This window comes from Salarias fasciatus, chromosome 6, assembly GCF_902148845.1.
Source record: "Salarias fasciatus chromosome 6, fSalaFa1.1, whole genome shotgun sequence".
Lineage (NCBI taxonomy): Eukaryota > Metazoa > Chordata > Actinopteri > Blenniiformes > Blenniidae > Salarias > Salarias fasciatus.
In genome coordinates this window covers 29,620,453-29,640,083 of record NC_043750.1, presented here as the reverse complement: position 1 = coordinate 29,640,083, position 19,631 = coordinate 29,620,453, and the positions used below count along the sequence as shown (strand labels likewise).

Genomic DNA, 19,631 nt, shown 5'->3' with positions numbered 1-19,631 from the left:
CAGATTCTCTAAAATGTAATTTTTGTGTGAAGGCAATGTAATGACAGAATAATTGAGGCTGACCAGTCCGACATGCTCCGAGTTATTTTGTTCGAAAGAAAAGCCATAACGAAGAGAAAAGACATCTCTGGGTGAAGTAAATAAATCAACAGATAAAAAGATTTGGTTGCCATGTTGGTGTTGTCTTCTTCTTGCTGCTCTGTCTACTTGTAGCTTTCCCAAAATCTCATCTAAATGAAATTTTATTTTCTGTTTATTTTACCCTTAATTAGCAGTAAGAAGTAAAACATGTGACAAGTTTATTCCAGTAGATCATCAACAGACCTCTCACTGTGACTGAAGCTTTCACTGCAGGTAATTAGTGTTGAGATTGCAATTTTATGCTATTTACAGACATTTTAATACTTTAAATTGAGAGTAAAGAAACATCTCCATGGGGTGTTATTAGGAAATATGTCGAAAAAACATTTTTTCTGAATAGAATCACAGAATCTTCTCAATTCTAGCTTGAAAATACTCATTAAAAAACACTTCTCACTGGATTTCTGTGAAAATTATATTAATTTCACTATCTTATTTTAAAGTACCCTAAAAATGACTCACCAAAAGCTTTGGGCATATTTTTGAGAACTTGTTTGCAGTGCTTTTCTCAATAAGATTTTCTAATTATTTTATATTTTTGAGTTGCGTTGCATCAATCCAGTAGAAAAAAAAAAGCTTTTCTATGGAAAATTAGGCAAAATATAGAAGTAGGACTTCCTCTATTATGTGATTATCTTTAGTCTTCAATTGTTCGTTGGAAAGAAAAAAAGGAAGGAAAGAAAAGTTACCAATAAAGGGTTAATTCAGCGTGGTAGAGTTAATTTGAGGTGCACTGGTTTGTCTGTGTGGAGAGAAAATAGTGAATAAAAGTAAAACGCGTTTAAAAGATATACAACAAGTAAAAATGGCAATTAGATATTAGTTTATCTTAATGTTTTTTTTTTCTTCCTTTTTGCATTTCCAGACACTTTTATCTAAAGAAGGCTAGATGTCCTCTTTTCACAGTAAAGCTGGTGCGATATGCTCTTTACTCTGAGAGCCTTCCTGCGGTTTGATGCATTCTCACGGTAAATCCGTGCAGGTGCTGGATTTCACTCTAAAGCTCGCAGCGTGAGTCCAGAGTTCAGGTCGACACTTCCTCATTAGCATGATCATAAAATGGAGTGCAGAACACTTTTCTTTTTTTTTTTTTTTTCCCAGTGTGCATCCTGCAAAGACCTGCTCCGCTCGCTGTGTGATGGAGCCACGGGTCGCCATGGTAACCGCGGTTGCCAGTAGCAACGCAGTAAAGAAAGCGTTGGTAGTTGCTTTTCGGACTGTTAATAGAGCCGAGGACGGGTGCATAGATGTCGGCAATTCCTGCAGTTGATTTAAACTGAAAACTAACCGATCCGCTGTTCGTGTTCTTCCCACTCAGGCGACCTCCACAAGTCCCGTCTCGCCCCAACCACTGGTGAGGGCGGCACAGGCCTCAGTCCCGGTCCGGCCGCAGCAGCAGTCTGGAGGACTGAGTGCAGCAATCTGTCTTTGGGTTCAAATCTTTTCTCTCAACATTACAAAATAGGAAGAAAAAAAAAATCATCTTTTGAAGCAGCCAGCAGTCTGAGCAGCAGTATGTGCAGAGTTGACCTCGATCAGACTGCAGACATGTCATCTTGCAAAAATAATGATGATTCCTGTGAAACATGGGTTTAATTCTCAGCTTGTTAGGGATTTCTAAGTGTGTTTTTCACTATGAATTAACTGGCATTAGGTTATCGATTGAAATAACCTTGAATAAGTTCTCATGTTCACTCTCTTCGTGTATGTTTGTTAAAAATAAAGGCATTGATACTCGACTTCTGTTTCTCTGAGCCATGAATTATACTCAACCCTTGATTATTGTAGCAGAGCCAGAGTGGGGGCAAGGGGGCTTTCGCCCCAGGGCCCACAAGGTCAAAGGACCCCGTTTCATGTGATGTGTTCACATTTACTCGGAAATAAATTATAATAATAAAATGTGCAGTGTGTACGAGAAGGTATACGCATATGATTGTGGGCTCCAATTTGCCAATTCTTACATTACGACTGTCCATGAATGCATCAGAGCTGTAAGCCAGCGCTGATTGGCTGTGCAGCATGAACGAGCTTTTTTCTTTTGCACTTGATCTGAACTCTTTGGAGGGAAGATAAACAGTATGCTAAACACTATGCTAGCTGCTAGCGGTACTACCCAAAACCTAACATCGGAGCCACTGGTGAGTCAGTGAAACCTTCAAAAATATTATCTTTATCAGAATGCTGTAGTCTTAAACACCTGGATATTTGAATGTGCCTTGTGTTGCTCTCAACTATAAGAGACCACCGAGTCTATTTTTTTCTAATATACATGAATTCCAAAAGATATAGATAGCTGTGTCTATATCTATCTGAATAGATTGTGTAATTTTAGACCAGCTGTGTTCATTTTATATTTAAGCTGTATCAAAGATGGTACAGATTAGCTCGTGAGTTTTTATCTGAGTTTTCAGCACCATGGACAGCGGACGCTCTGAGAGTGACACCTGTCAGGCTGCATTTGTGCATATGTGTATTTGTTCTTCAGAACAAGTTTGTGAACTGGTTTGTGACTTTATTCTGCTTTCTGAAGCATGTAGGTTTGCTTGGCTCAATAAAAGTGAGCATTAGTGTGTTGTTTGATGGTAGCATGAGGCATTGTTTGAATGGTAAAATTACTATCATAAGGGCCCATCGAGAATGCTCTGACCCCTCTGTATTGAGACCTACGCTCCGCCTCTGCTTGATTATTATTATTTTTTTATTATCTCTTTTTCTGGTAACTATACAACAGTCAAGTTCTTTAAATACATGCTTTATTTTGAAAATTTCCTAAAAAACATTGCATTATTTGTGAGTTTATTTACCAGCTTCACAGAACTGTCATCAGTGCTTTACCTTGTTGGGGACATTCTTTAGAGCAGGCATTAGGTGGAGCTGCAGCTGCAAAAATTGTGAATATACAGACAAGCGGTGTCTGTGCTGTCTTCTTGCATTTTGTGGAGGTCGATCTTTGATTCCACTGCTGTGGAGCTCCACCACCGTTTCATGGCTGTGAGAGGTTTAAACGTAGTTTTAGGGCTTTGGTTTAATCAGTATGTGGTTAAACACTGAGGTGTGAAGGGTGATTTTGGTCATTTTGGGGGCTTGACAGAGCATTATGGGAATGTAGAATCACAGAAAAATGTGACTGTGTACAGATATTTCTTTTTTGGGATCTAAATAATTTCAGATATTCACAGAATGTGGAGCCCAAGTTCCCATAAAGATGATCACTAAAAACATGATGAGGCCAAGTAGTACACAATGAGTCATGTGAGGGATTTCCTTACAACTGTATGAACAAATCTAATACATACTGAGAACATAAATTCTGTTTGTATTAACTCAATTTTTGTTATTTATTAATGTTTGACAGGTAACTTTATTCTGGACTGCACAAAGAAAAAAAAATGTTTTAGAAGCAAAACTTTGAGGTGGAATTTTTGGGTCTTGATGAAAGTGATGTGTGACTGTGTGGCGACGGATATGATGAGTGTTCATGTTCCTTCGATACTTGTGTAGTTTTTCTCTGGATACTCCCACTTCCTCCCACGTGCGTTTTAGGTTTGTTGTGACTGAATGTGTGTATAGATGTGTGTTTCACGTGGAGAAGGCTCCACTACTCCTCAATCCTGGTCTGAATGAAACCAGTGAAGGACGAACAAATATATAGTTTTCCCATCAAAGATGTATATCCTGTGTAAAAATGCATTTATTATTACATGTGAATCCAAAAACAAACATTTCTTTTAATTATCTTACAAAGCCACAGACGGTTCTATAAAAATGAAAACAATACACTCATATATATTTGGATAAAACTGCCAGCTAAACCGTACATCAGCATGTTTGATCGCCTCAGAAATCAAAAGCTGGAACCGAACAATGATCCTCCTGACAGATGCTTTGACTGGAAGACGGCTGAGTCGCGGACGCACTTCACACTGGAGATCATCCGTCTTTCCCGCTCCGCCTTGCAATTTGTCAACATGTCAGTTCTTTAAATGGCACATGAGAAGAAATCAGTAACATCCTAAAATAACTCGTCAATAAGGCTGTAACCAAGGAAACGGTCGGTGATCACAATTCAAATCACCAATATTTAGATACTGGCAGATCTTCACTGTGAAGGCGGACAAGAGCAAAAAGCGGCACAATGGCATCGTTTTGTTTTTCAACTGAAAGCTCTGTAGGTCATGATGAAGCAGTAAAATTCAATAAACCTGTTTTCTGATGGCAATGTTACCTTAAAGGACGAGTTTTCAGACATAAAAGAACAGCAGTTGCACTACAACATGATTATTCGTGGAGGGATGCGACATTAAAAGCTGCAGATGATCGTAAACCAGATTTCTCAGTATTTAAATCATGTGAGGGAATAAGATCCACACATTTAATTATTGCTGAGGAAATGCTCTGGAAAGAAACTTCTACAAATTAAAACCATTCAGTTTCATGTTGACAACAAATTTAACATAAGTACCATATGTAATATTCATTTTTTAAAATAAAAAGCTAATAAAAGAAAGTCAGTTTTTCCAGTAGATTTGGGGGTGAAGTTAGCATGCTAACCAGCTAGCCGCAGCATTTCTATCCTGTGAGATCGTACGGTGAAGAAAAACCAGGCTGCAGCTGATGGTAAATACTAACTTAAAGGAATTCAAAAGTGCTGCACTGAAGACAAACGGGGCACTGCAGTGACCGACTGACCGCCAGTCGACACAGTTAAATGCTTCTGTTGGATTCTGCAGACTGCACCTTTAACAGGACATAATCTGGAGACGTCTTGAGCTGGAGTGCTTTTCATTTTGCAGCCGTTTGTGTCTCTCCTCTACGTGCAGACCCTGCGCTTATCGTCAAACAGCTTGCGGACGGTGTAGACCTGTGAAAGAACAAAAAGGCGCCGGGCGTTATGTTTTTTCAGAGACATTTCCCTTCATTTTCATGACCAACATATTTTACTTTAATGTAATTAGTCTAGTTAATTTTTTAAAATAACTTCACTACAATTTTAATTACAAAAACAAAACTGGTATTTTGAGGGGGGAAGAAAATTCAATTCATAAAAAGCCTGAAAATTATGTTGGAATCGGTTTACATGATCAAGACGTCATTCCACAACGACATCAGGTATGAACTGAAGTGAAAGGTGAAACTGAGGTCAGTTTGTGGAAAACAGGCTTCTACAATTAAAAATCTGAATCACTTTTCCAGAAAAACTCCTACAAGACTCCAAGAACACACAAATGTAACAACAGGAGGAATAAATTCCCAACATCTGCTGCTTTCATTAATCAGCGTTGAGTTGAGTCAGTCATGTTTCCTTGTTTCAGGAAATCACTCACAGACGCTAAATGCTGACAGAGTGTGGGGCTGAGCAGGTGTGTGGGGGCTTTGCTGACCTGTGTTAGAGCCACGCAGAGCATCACCAGCACGCTGGCGCACGACCAGAACGACACCCTCCACAGGTTGTCTTCCAGAAGGTTCCGGTCCCGGGCCTCGTAGGCCCGCAGCACCGTCTGCATCTGCCGGCTGCGCTCCAGACGCTTGTGCAGGGAGTCCATGGACTCCTGAGAGGAAACATGTCGGGACCGCAAAATGAGACGTGTGGAAATAAAGGAAGTGATACATCGTGTATTGATCTCATGGGGCCCGTTAAATCATCACTTGCTAAAAACTAAGACACTGAGGACCCGTTTCAAGTATTTCTATTCTAAAAGACAGCTGTTGATATATGTTTTTTCTTTTGAGTCTGGTGTTTCTTTGTTTACCTTTTTCCACACCGTCAGCAAATGCAACAATAAACCAAAAACCGATATCACGTTTGTGTGCATTTCAAAACTGTCTCACTTCCCCAGCGTGTCTGAGGTTCACAGCACTCAGATGAAAAGTGGAAGAAAGGGGGTCGGAAATTCTTCAGAAACATTCTCCAAAAACAAACAAAACAGAAATTAGTGGGTTAGAGGGTTGCATCAAAATTCCGTGGGAGAAAAACAAATGACGAGGTCAAACTGAAAAACACACGCAATAAAAATCGAAATAAAAGTTTCCAGGACGTGAAGCTGCGCGGCGCTGTTCGACCGAGAAGTTTAGAGTTGGCTTTGCATTTTGAGGAAAACATTTACCTCCTGATCAGGGCCGACCCAGGCTTCGGAGGCGCCCTAGGCGAGCCTGAGACGAGCACCCCTTGGGAGCACGTTTTTCGAGCGGTCCCGAGAGTTGTTGAGTGGAGGGGGGTTGCTGAGGAGCAATGCCGAACGATACCGAGCAGTGCGAGTGTCGGGGCACACGGAACACAGAGCGTCGTGGCGCCCCTTGTACTACCCCTAGTTCGCCTATGCCTAGAGCCGGCCCTGCTCCTGATGTACTGAGCCTCTGCTGCGGGTCAAGGCAGCTCGGACATGACACTGTGAGGCGTTCAAATGCATTTGGTAATTCAGTGTTGAAAGCTCCTCAGTGGCAAGGCACCGGGGGTGGACGAGATTCGGCCTGAGTACCTTAAGTCTCTGGATGTGCAGGGACTGTCTTGGTTGACACGTCTCTGCAACGTCGCGTGGCGGTCGGGGGACAGTGCCTCTGGATTGGCAGACCGGGGTGGTGGTCCCCCTGGTTAAAAAGGGGGACCGGAGGGTGTGCTCCAACTATAGGGGGATTACACTCCTCAGCCTCCCCGGGAAAGTCTATTCCAGGGTACTGGAGAGGAGGATCCGACCGATAGTCGAACCTCGGATCCAGGAGGAACAATGCGGTTTCGTCCTGGTCGTGGAACACTGGACCAGCTCTATACCCTCCATAGGGTGCTTGAGGGTTCGTGGGAGTTTGCCCAACCAGTCCACATGTGTTTTGTGGATTTGGAGAAGGCATTCGACCGCATCCCTCGTGATGTCTTGTGGGGGTGCTCCGGGAATACGGAGTCCGGGGCCCCTTGTTAAGGGCCGTCCAGTCTCTGTATGACGGAGTAGGAGTCTGGTCGCATTGCCGGCAGTAAGTCGGACCTGTTCCCGGTGCATGCTGGACTCCGGCAGGGCTGCCCTTTGTCACCGGTTCTGTTTATAATCTTCATGGACAGAATTTCTAGGTGCAGCCAGGGGCCGGAGGGGGTCCGGTTCGGGAACCACAGGATTTCATCTCTGCTTTTTGCAGATGATGTTGTCCTGTTGGCTCCATTGAACCGGACCTACAGCATGCACTGGGGCGGTTCGCAGCCGAGTGTGAAGCGGCAGGGATGAGGATCAGCACCTCCAAATCCGAGGCCATGGTCCTCGACCGGAGGAAGGTGGCTTGCCCCCTCCAGGTCAGTTTAGAGGCTCTGGCTCAATTGGAGGAGTTCAAGTATCTTGGGGTCTTGTTCACGAGTGGGGGACAGATGGAGCGTGAGATTGACAGGCGGATCGGTGCAGCGGCTGCAGTGATGCTGGTCGTTGTATCGGTCCGTCGTGGTGAAGAAGGAGTTGAGCCGAAAGGCGAAGCTCTCGATTTACCGGTCAATCTACGTTCCCACCCTCACCTATGGTCATGAGCTTTGGGTCATGACCGAAAGGACAAGATCCTGGATACAAGCGGCCGAAATGAGTTTCCTTCGTAGGTGGCTGGGCGCTCCCTTAGAGATAGGGTGAGGAACTCAGTCACCAGGGAGGAGCTCGGAGTAGAGCCACTACTCCTCCACATCGAGAAGAACCAGCTGAGGTGGCTCGGACATCTGTTTAGGATGCCTCCTGGACGCCTCCCTGGGGAGGTGTTCCGGGCATGTCCCACTGGGAGGAGACCCCGGGAAGACCCAGGACACGCTGGAGAGACTATGTCTCTCGGCTGGCCTGGGAACGCCTTGGGATCCTCCCAGAGGAGCTGGAGGAAGTGTCGGGGGACAGGGAAGTCTGGGCATCCCTGCTGAGACTGCTGCCCCCACGACCCGGCCACGGATAAGCGGTAGAAAATGGATGGATGGATGGATGTTAACTGAAATAATTAAAGAAACAACTAAATGAGACACTGAAAATAGAGTGGAGTGTCTGTGAACTTTATGTTAAACTTATGTTAACTGTTGTTTTCCTGGCATCAGAAATAACTTTAAAATGAGTCGAATGTTGAACATCTCTCACAGGAGCCTGCAGCGCTGAGGAGGATTTAGTTTTCCTTTTCATTTCAAGGAACAAGTTCTCCTCATTGTTTACAACAACAAGCATCTTTTGAGATTTTATGATTGCTTTTGTCTGTAGTCTAAATAACAAAACAAATGTCAGAATATTTTGTTTTGTACTGTAGACAGGCAGAAATACCTTTTTATGTTCATGTAAGTCTGCATAAGGAGGAAAGTCAAGAATATTTCATGTCTGCATTTCTATTGTTAACAGAATTTGATGCTTGTATTTTGCACGAGCCACAAGCTACCTCAAAATACAACATTTAACTTTTATATTGTAAAGAGGAGAATAGAAGAGGATGGTGAAACGTTTGTTTGTGCACATAGTGAAGAGGACTGAACAACAAACAGACCAAGGTTTTTTGGCCTATTGAACCAAAACTACAAAAGCACTAAAAACAAACTTTTTTTTAGACCTTTTCATGTATGTTTAAGAAATTCTTTATTTGTAGAGCAAAACTTTTACAATCTGCAATTCTTGCTGTCAAATTGCTTTTCATCAAATTCATCATTTCCATCAGGTGGTTTTCTAAATTTTTATTTCGTATCTCAGATCACTTCCTAGTTTAGCATTCCGTTACACCCCTAAGTGATTTATTTCAGGAAATATTGATTTTTGACCCCCCCCAAAAAAAAACCTGAAAGTATTTTCAACAGGAAGAGTTGATAGTTGTCAGCTCTCCCATTTTTTTTTTGATGAGCGGACCGAGGACAGACTGAGGTTCCACATTTCTAAAAGTCTGGCCCGCTGCTGGGAGCCGCTTCTCTTGCTAACTTCAGTTGAACAACACAGACAATCTTCGAGACAAAGAAGTCAAGCCGACTTTAGTCGACGGATCGCATTCAGTTTCACCGACAGTGTGGCTTTGAGGAGGATGCTAGTTTGGTAGCAACGAGGCAGCTCACGGTAATGATGATATCTCAGCTCGGGTCTCAGCGTCGCGCTCCGTCCACAGCTTTTTAGAAAGCTAGAAAAAAATTCAATGCTTTCTTTGCAATTTTTACAATTGCTAGGTCCTGTTCTAGGCCACATTGGAGCTTCTTGTGGGCCAGTTTTGGCCCACGAACTTTAGGTTTGACGCCCCTGTATTAAAGGATCTCAGGACTGGCACTTCCCTTGTATTAGCTTTTTTGAATGAATAAAAAACAATTTGGTGTTTTGAGCAGCAGACAGTGACAAGACTTGGATTAAGATGACTTCATGTTGATATACACTACAGTATATTGTTTTTGTAAGCACTTCTCTCCATTTTCCCCATTTATCCGTGGAAAACAGAACATTTGAAGATTTTTTTTTCCTTTTGGCAACAAAAGAAATGATTACTGCACAATAAATCAACTTTTTTCCTTATTTGTGTGAATCTCACCCGAATATCATCCAGTTGTACTCCGAAGGCTCCGTCGATCTCCTCCAAACCCGCCGGCCACTCGTCGTCTCCGCCACGTCTCGCCTTGCCCTTCGATGATGATCTCAAAGAACACCATCTTCTCCGAGAAGCGGCTGAAGCTGTTGTCAAGCAGATTTCGTAGTCGCCCTCCTCCGTAGGCTCCACCCCTGCGAGTCAGGTAAATAAGCTGGACATTAAAACAAGCTGAGAAACTGCTGCAGAGTCGCGAAACGTGAGGCGGATTCGAAGCGCTTTACACGTGGACTCCGTCGGAGCGCCGGGACTCGGTGATGAATTCGACGCCTTGAGGGGAGCGGAAGGAGAAGCGACATCCATGCCGGCGCCTGCTATCACCTGGGAAGACGAACACACACACCACACACACACACACGAGTATAAAATAAACACATTGAAAAGAAGGATATGGAAGAAACTCAAAAGGCCAAACCTCTCCAGACGAGGGTTTGTGTAACTTTGCATAAGGTCGCCTCTGAACTGGGACTCTCCCACTAAACAAACGAAACTGCTGACGAGTCAAACTTCCCTGTCAGAGGAGGCCTGTTCCTGTTTGAACTGACATTTACAAGGTTGTTGCATCGGCTGGACAGTCACAACACTCCAGTGGATAATCCACTGGGGAGCAAACATTTTAATGACAAAGGAAAATCTGTTAAAATACAATCACAATTGAACATCTGTGATATAAGGTTGTGTGGTCTGCTGATGGTTTGGGATTTAGATTTCACTCCACCATATTTCAGACCTTACTGACTTTTTTGATGAAGATATTTCAAAAGAGCCACATTTACATATAGGTTGAAACTAAAAATAAAAGAAAATCAGCAGCTGACTTTACTTAAAATTTCTATATTTCATCATATGGATGGATCCTTTGCATAACAAGAACACAAAACAAACAAAAACTAACCTGCAATTAAGTGTATAGTGGCAAATGAGCCAATATTTGTTCAGAAACGTCATAAAATGGCTCCTGGTGATGAACGCCATTACTTTTTTCTTTAATGGCTTCACATGTCACTGATCACACACCCTTCATGTTGTTTTTCTGAATGACTCAGCATGTAAATGTTTTAATGGTGTCCGGCCCTTTAGCTTTAATACCTGTCCTGTCAAGAGGTTTTCAATACTGCTACATTATGACTGTGCTCAGTCAGAAGTACATTTTTCCACAACCAACTAAAACTTGAGCTGTTCTATATTTCGGGAGTAGACAGCCCTTCAGCTAACCCTTTTTCGATTCCGTTTCTTTTTGTGTCAAAATCTATTTACCATGCATCTTGGAATTGACCCTCTTCCAGGAAACCCTGTCAGCACTGAGTGTTTGCAATTTGACACCAGCATCATTGTGTTTGTAGCTTCTGTTGTGCCCTGGAGCAGACAGTGATAGGCTGACATTATATAATGTCAGCTTTAAGTCTAATGCAATCCTACACTGCTTCATTTGATTTAGGGTTGTGGGTGGCTGCAGGGTTAGGGTTAAAGGAATAAGGCTGCAACAAGACACTTCTCAGGCCGAACATATAAATAATGCCGTGGAGCACCATGATGACAATCTATCTGTGCACTTTGCTCATGGCCATCATTTACAGCAGCTGAGGCTGGGCCTTCATCACATGCTTTCAGCTCCAGCTGACTCTGGCGTTTCTCACAATTCTCCCTTGATTTTTCTGCTCTGGTCTCCAGGTTTAGGCTGTCTTTTAGTATGTTCTGTCACATTTGAACTTCTGTCAAAGTTACAGAGCAAATGCGATGATCTTCCTTTATGTTGCGAAGCTCTGGTAAACAGTCCTGTTAAGCAGTGATCCACGTCTTCCATGAAGAGATTATTTGATTTATGAGCTTCTGTTTGCTTGCAGACACAAGTTGAGCCGCATGCTTCTCGTGATACGTGTGCACGAGCCAGCTGCCACCAGCGCAAACAAACGAACTATTAATAGAAGCGATTCGTGCAGTTCGAGATAATGGTTGGTGACACTGGGCGGTCGGCTCTGCAGCCCCCCCATATCCATCCACACAGTTACCTGATATTCGACCTCCATCGTTCCGTTCTTAACCGCCGCCTGAAAGAAACACTCGGCTCTCCCCGCTGGCACCAGCACCGTGAACTCGCTGTCCTGGCTTCTGGCCGAAGCAGCTCGCCGGGCCCGCACGCCACAGACACAGGGCCGCCGCGAGGACGAGCAGCCGCCCCCCGGTCCTCGCTGCCCCCCGCAGAACATCCATCGTAGGAATCTTTCCGGGCAGACGCGGCTATCTAAGTTCGGCCATCTCTGCATCCGTCTTCCGCAGCACAACTTGCAGCGTTCCTGATGGACGGACGTCCCCGCCGCGGACCAATCAGAGGAGAGAGAGTAGCAATCGGCATCCAATCAGGAGAGAGCAGAGGTTCTCAGAGCACATCGTGTCATGAACGACCCATCAAAACACGAACTGCATCAATCAGGGCATGAACTGCACCTGCAGAAACTGCAAGCTACCTTCAACACGTATCTTCACCTCCTTTATAATATTCAGGGGCAGCGGCACCACAGCCAGGCCCAGCTACAGAGACAAAACACCAATGAACAGTTCTCAACAGGGCAAACACACAGAGACAAACAACCACAACCACAAACCTCACATTCACAAGCAGGGCAATTTAGGGTCACCAGTTATCTCATACAGGCGTTTTTTGAAAGTGGCGAGAAAACCAGTGTGCCAAAATTAAACCCTCGCAGAGGACATGCAAACTCCACACAGGAAGGCCCAGCCCGTGTTGAACTTATGACCTCTCGCTGTGAGACGAGCGCAACAGCCAATCTGTCACAATGTGGCCAATAAATCCTTATGACACGAATTAGCAAATCTTCCAGCGATAAATTCCAGTCAGTGTTTCCTTTGTCTTTATTCACCTTACAGAGCCATCGGCGGTCTCCATAGAGGGTTTCACCGACGTCACGACTTGGGCGGTACCCTCGCTGCGCCGCCATATTGGAGATACTCAGTGTAACAATCATACTGACAGTAGTCGCGATTGTGTGTTATGGAACAATTTGAGTGCGTTCAGCCATGTCGAAAGCTCGTCAAAACGGACTGAAGAAGCACAGGAATATCGGGAAGGCCTTGGGTTACCAAGCCCGACATTTCGAGAAGCTACGGTTTGTTGGTGGTAAAGATCCGTAGGAGTTGGCTCCCACCTCCTGGACCCTCACTGGGGACCAGCACTTTCGTAGGGGTTGGGGTTCTAAATAATTGATTAAAACGCAAATATTACCAAGCTGATGGCTACAAATAGTGTGATAGTTGATATATGTATTCTTTTTACATAAAATACTTTAAAAATCTAGCACAACTTTTTTTTTTTCAGGAGTAATACATCTCTTAAGGCTAGGGACAGAAAAATTCAAGTTTCTGTAGAAGCTAAACGTTTATGAATGATCAAAGTAACATATGAAGTCATTAATGAGCTTAAACTGTTGCGCTTCTGTTTCACTTACCTGACAAGAAATGTGCCTATGTATGTACCCCCCCCCCCCCCCGCAGGACCATGGCGGACAGTGACCATGGCCAGAGGGCCACCGACCCAAGAAGCACACACCCATCATGCATCAGGAGGAGTGAAGGTGAGGACCGACAGGGGGCAGCAGAAGGACCCAGACCCAGGGCCCACTGCGCCCAGGCCCACCGGGGCCACCCCCCACAGGACACCGCACTCTCTCATACATAGCTCCAATCGCCCACACATATACACCCACACGTACAGACATACATACATACTTACAGATACACACCCACACACACATACATACACACACACACACACACACACACACACACACACACCTTACACATACATAGTCACACTAATACACATACATATCCAGATACACACCCACATACACCTACATGAATACCCACACATACAAAAACATACATACATACTCACACATACACACCCACACACATATACACATACACGTACACGCACCTTCCCCAACCCCCTAACCCCCACAGCCCACCACCCCCCTATCTACCCCCCCATCCACCCCGCCCCGTCCCCCACCACCCACCCACCTCCCCCGTCACCCCCACCCCCCACCCATCCACCCCACTCCCCTGTCCCCCACCACCACAACCACCCACCCCGATGCCCTGGATTCCGGGGCAGCAACAGACACCAGGGCGTGTACCGACCAGGCCGCAGCAGCACGCCCGAGCCGATCCGGCCCCCCCCAGCCAGGCCGACCCCCTCACCCTCACGGAAGGGGGGCATCAACCATCTGAATAACAATCATAGGACATGTCCACTAAAAAACAAAACGAAACAAAAAAAAAATTTGAACGAAAATTCTAACTTAAACCTAATTTCAGGTACAGATGTTTACATGACATGAGGACGATGGCAAGAGCTGGAGGGATCACTGGTTTTTACATTTACCAAATGAACACATGGCCTAAAAACACTTCCTGTCAAAAAGGTCACGCCATCACAAACTGTTTTCCCTACAGTCCCACAGGACTGATGTATTAAACAAAATATTACAAAGAGATTAAACTCAACGGCCATCAGAGTAACAATACATAGCTTACATTAAGTGGAATGTCGACCATTGACACTGAGATTAATTCTTCATTAAACAAATGACATTCCTGCCTTAAAGTAGGCGATATCTTTTCACTAGATTACCTTCCATTGATTCACTAACATTTGCTCACTGATCAGCAGATCATTTTAAAGTGATTCTATTTCCTCAAAATGTTTCGACAAACATCTGTAGTGTGTTTTAAATAACCGTTAAAGGTATCTGATTCAAAGTCCTCTGATTTCACTGAACTTCATAGGCTTTCTGCAGTACAGGTGGCTTTGATTATTCAGTTATACAGTAATGAAAACAATGATATCAAAATATAAAGCATACAAAATGAGCCAATTTCTTTCAATAAACAACAAAGTTTCTTTTCTTTCAATGTGTGACAATGTTGTGAAGCTTTCTGATTCTAATGACAGTCCAAAATTAAAACAACAGAGTGGACCTTCATTTAAAACAATATGCAAACAAATAATGTGATCGGCCCAAAATCAGAGAAGCAAATATTTATTATTAATCTTGCTTTAATCAATCAATAAAAGGTTAATGTCACCAGAGTAATCAAAATTAATGTTGAAACAGAATAGAAAACAAGAAGCAACCACCAAATTAAAAAGGAGAAGTGAGACATCACAGAGAACAAAGCTCGAAGAAGCGTTAAATGACACGCAGATCCTGTGGTTTTTCGTAACATTGGGTGAGATAAAAACACAGCTGAAATGAGGATGACTGTTGTTCTCAAGTTGTATAGAAAAGCGATGATATCCCAATTACATCACATTTCATGTTAAAAAAAAAACTCGATCCATTAGTTCAAATAAGTGTGAATTAGAGCATTTCTCAGCTGTGAAACTGATTAAATCATATTCAGGCTCCATTTCATCCACATGAACTCTATGCGGACTAAACAGTGGCCTTTAATCATCGACAAAATACCTTGCCAGTGAAAGGTTTGACTTCTTTAACTGTGGTGTCCCACTGAAACCGAACAGACACCACTGAGCGTCACGGCGCTTGCTGGAAATTTCCTGCGTGTTGAAATAGGGGTGTGGTAATCAAATATGTGATATGACCTTTATCGCACCACTTCAAAAAATGAGGTGGTGTGTACACCGCAGACTGCATCCTCGCATCTCAATGATGCTCGTATCTGAATGAATTAACGCTGACTGACAGGGGAGCATGCACGGCGGGCTCGAGTACACAGACGGGCCAACAAGAACAAACTGATGGATTCAACACACACCACACCACACACACACACACACTGTGAGGCAGGGCTGATGAGACACTCCAGAAAACAATCAAGGGCAATCCAGGAGCAGAGGGAGAGGAGGACACCAGTGAGGAAACGAGAAAAAAGGGCAACACACAAAACTAAAACACACATTCACTCCAGATTAGTGGTGTTAACAAACAGACTCGATACACCCTGATAGGAGCAGGGCTCCTCTGTTACCATCAGACTCAACAAGGTGCTGAAAATCTTCCTCAATATTTTAGTCCAAATTGACTTGTCAACTGGAGTATGACGTGAATGTCTTCTTCCACCGTGTTCCCAGGGTGCTCTTTTGACGACTATGGAGGCATTTTGAGTGAAATACTCTGACTCACCCTTCTTACACACCAACAGTTATTGTATGCTGTGTTCAAAGTCACCCAGATCACCGTTCTCGTCCCACTCTCATGCCTGCCTTGAGCTTCAGCAGGTTGAATTGAAGCTTGTCCTCAAACCTAAAGAGAGCTGCTGCCATGTGACGGTCTAATCTGTGTATTTGAAAAGGGATTTATTTTTTTTCCTAACCTAAGTAATGTGTCATTTCTAATCTCCCATTGTGATCAGTAGTAGTAGAGACAGTGAGGTCATTCGTCCTATGTTGCAGTTGCAGTTGATGAGGCAAGCTTTATCTTTCTCATGTGAAGATATTGCTGCATGTGGACGTATTATCATCCACACCACCGTTCCTCCTGCTCATTATTTGTGTAAGTTTGGTTTACACACTTCTGCCCATTACAGTCCACCTGTACTGACTTGTTGAAATGACCCCAACACCTGCTGAATCTGTGTCATGACGGACTTTTAAAGTGGTGTGTGTGGGGGGGATGGTGTTACAAAGTTCATCATGACTTTATATCCCCAACAGGCTCACAACATAAATCATTTATTTTACCTTAAATAAGACAAATTACCTGTGTGTCTTTCAATACTTAAAGATGAACAAACATGTTCTCTAATAAAATACCTGCGAGTTCACCAGCTCCTGCTGTGTGTCACTGGAATCACCTCTGCACCGTATGTATGAGTTTCAGAGCTCTTAGAGCCAGTCAGAGCCACTGTGGCTGTGAACTTCCGCCTGTCCTCCTATCGTCTTTATCTGCAATAAGCACAATGTGTGAGTGTGTGTCTGTGTGTGTGTGTTTCCTCAATTCAGTCTCTCCATGGGGTCTGAAACCTGCGAGCCGCCTGCACTTGTGTAAATTCTAACTTGCTTGTTATGATAAATAAAGTCAGGATGAGGATAAGTGCAAATGTCAACTGTGTGTGTGTGTGTGTGTGTGTGTGTGTGTGTCTGTGTGCATGTGTGTGGTTGGAATTTACAGTGTGTGGGCAGCAAGTAAGTCAGAGTGTATGTGTTCTCACCATATGGAGTCTGTCACGGAGATCTGTGTTCCCTCCTACACCGACGACTGTGAAACACACACACACACACACACACACACACACACACACCAACACACACACCACACACACACACACCCACACACAAAAGGCAGGGTTCAAATTATTTAGGATCACAAAAAAGCAACAAAAAAAAGAATAATGACTTTAGTAAAGTCCCTATTTGTTCAGCCAGAATGAAACACAGTGTGGACTCACTATTTTTAAAAATGAATGAAACACGTGACACACACACACACACACACACACACACACACACACAAAGACAAACTGTCTTCACATGTCTTCATGTATTTGTTGCCTTCTGCTCAACATATACCAAATATGATAAAGTAGATTTCGCTTGAAAGTTACAATCATATGAGCTAAAATTACTCGTATCAAATACATGTATGGCAAAATGAAGAAGACAAGGAAACTGTGAATGAAGCAGCTCTGATATGGTGGTTAAAACATTAAAAAAGACAGATGATCATCATCATTGTGTCTCCAGCGTATTTTTTTCTGCTCATAAAACCAACATGGGTTCCTCAAAGTAAAAAGAAAAGGAAGAATAAAACCACCTGAGATTGATGATAACACATTAGTGGTCAATGAGAGAACTTTGCCGATGTCGAATTAGCATAATGTTGCAGAGATGACTTGCAACAGCTTGACCCAGAGTTCAGCTTCCACCTTCACTCCCCGGAGGATTTAAATATTGCACTGTGTTGTTTGAAAGGGACTGAAATTGTGCCAGATGCATTGCTCAGACAGGCAAAGAGATTGTGCAAGTTTCTCAGAAGCAGAGCAGGAGCCAAACTGCTTCTGAGACTGACATAACAACCCAGAAGTGCTCAGCTCCCCCATGAAAAAAAAAAAAAAAAGAAAAGTTGAAGTCAGAGAAAAGGAGAAAAGGAAGTGTCAGCTGCTCAACGATAACTACAGTCAGTAGTTGTAGGGAGTGTCCCACACTCACTCATGCACTCATGCTTTCTCTCTCTCTCTTCTCTCTCTCTCTCTCTCTCTCTCTCTCCTCTTCTCTCTCTCTCTCTGTCTCTATCATTTAGCCTCTTCCCCATGTCATCTTCGTTTCCTCCTTTCATGAGCTCGCTTGAAAGGCAATATTGGTGATAGCTGACAGCAGGCATGCGAGCGCAAGAGGTGAGGCAAGACTGAAATCTGTACAGACAAGATTTTCTGTCTCAGAAGAAGTGACAGACTGCAAGGACAAATAACCTCCAGTGGTACAGTCCAGAGAGAAAACTTTCTGTTTTTAATTTTTATTGTATTTTTTTTTACAGAACATATTTGCTGACTTATATTTTAAATGAGCTCCAGAGGACTGAGAGAACACTAGTCTGCTGCTGACAAGGATTTCAATTCAAGGTAATTTTCTTTTCGTGATTTATGAAGACAGTGGAGATGAAACAATAAGTAAGACCGAGTATCTTTTTGACTTATCAGATGTGCCACATCTGTGTCTTGTGTGGTTTTGAAGGAGTCTTGGTATGGTGAAATGGTTTTCTTTCCCAGAAGCTGCTTGCACCCTCTGCACACAGCACTGAAGGCAGCCGAGGCCGGTGTCAGTCCCGCTTTCTCATGTTTCGTCACTGTTGTTCTCTGCAACTTTCATCTCTCGGTTTTCTCTCCCCGGTTTCTGTCTGAAACACAGACCATCTCTCTTTCAGTGAGAACACCGTCCTCATGTCGGCCCCTGCGACCTTTAACCTTTCCACCCTCGGCGAGGTGAAGCCCGGCGGGGCGCCGGAGGCCGGCGCGGCCGCCTGTCCTCAGGTGTTCATGGTGGACAGCCAGGCCAGCTACATCAGCATGCCCAAGCAGAGGAAGCCCAGGACGACCACGGCTCACAGGCTGCTGCTCCTGCTGGTGGGCCTGGCCTTGCTGGGACTGCTCTTAGAAGGATATTTTATCTACAAACTTTATCAAAGGATAGAGGTGAGGCTGACGTGTGATTGTGTGAATTTTTATGCCGGGGGGGGGGAGAAAGGAAAATGCTTCTTGCTTGTTTGGTCCAAATGGAGAAATGGAAAGTCTTCTTTTTTTTTGAGAATTCCCCTATTTCCCTTTACGTCATGCGAGTCGGGGTTGTAAGCTTTACACTGATCCATGTGGGTCATTTGCTCTTTAAGTGAAAAGGTCAACGATGAGAAATGTGTTAGATGGGCTCTCTTGGTTCTGCTTCTTTTTCCTTCTCATTTCCAGTCCAAACACGCAACATTTACGTCACTTTTTACAGTTTCCCAAAATCGCCTATTCCACACCTGCGTGTTTTCTTTTTTAATGTCGCGCACTCTGGTAATTGCGTTATACACTTTGCAGCATTTTGAACACCGTTGCCTTAAATTCCCATAGAACCGTTCACATAATCTTCCTGTCACTTCTAGAGAGTGACGACGCCTCATAAATTATACATGCGCGACTTTTATTACTTCTCTTGGATGCATTAATACTACGCTTTAATGTTACCTGCCTTACAATTAGAGCTTTTCTTTAAAGTCAATTTTAAAACGGATGATGGGCTTTAATGTGTCTGTAAACTGGCTGAATTCTTAGTGCTTGTTTAGTCCAATCTGTGTCTCAAAGGTTAGCATCTTTCACAGAAAACAATGTAACTGGATAAGATGATTTCACCAGCTGCTGGATTTAGTAAACACAAGTGATTTCGACTCAACTGAATGAGAAATATTTAAAGTTCTCTTCAATGGTGCCAT

General features: G+C 43.7%; 1 long non-coding RNA gene and 1 pseudogene across 1 annotated transcript; one reads left to right on the top strand and one right to left on the bottom strand.

The window, feature by feature from the left end:
- Positions 1-4,320: 4,320 nt before the first annotated feature.
- On the bottom strand, positions 4,321-11,892 carry LOC115389812 (transmembrane emp24 domain-containing protein 1-like; annotated as a pseudogene).
- A 6,063-nt stretch (positions 11,893-17,955) lies between these two features.
- Positions 17,956-18,849, top strand: LOC115390604 (uncharacterized). Its single transcript, XR_003931694.1, has 3 exons — positions 17,956-18,060; positions 18,201-18,285; positions 18,588-18,849. It is a non-coding gene; the product is annotated as an uncharacterized LOC115390604 (long non-coding RNA).
- The last annotated feature ends 782 nt before the right edge of the window (positions 18,850-19,631 follow it).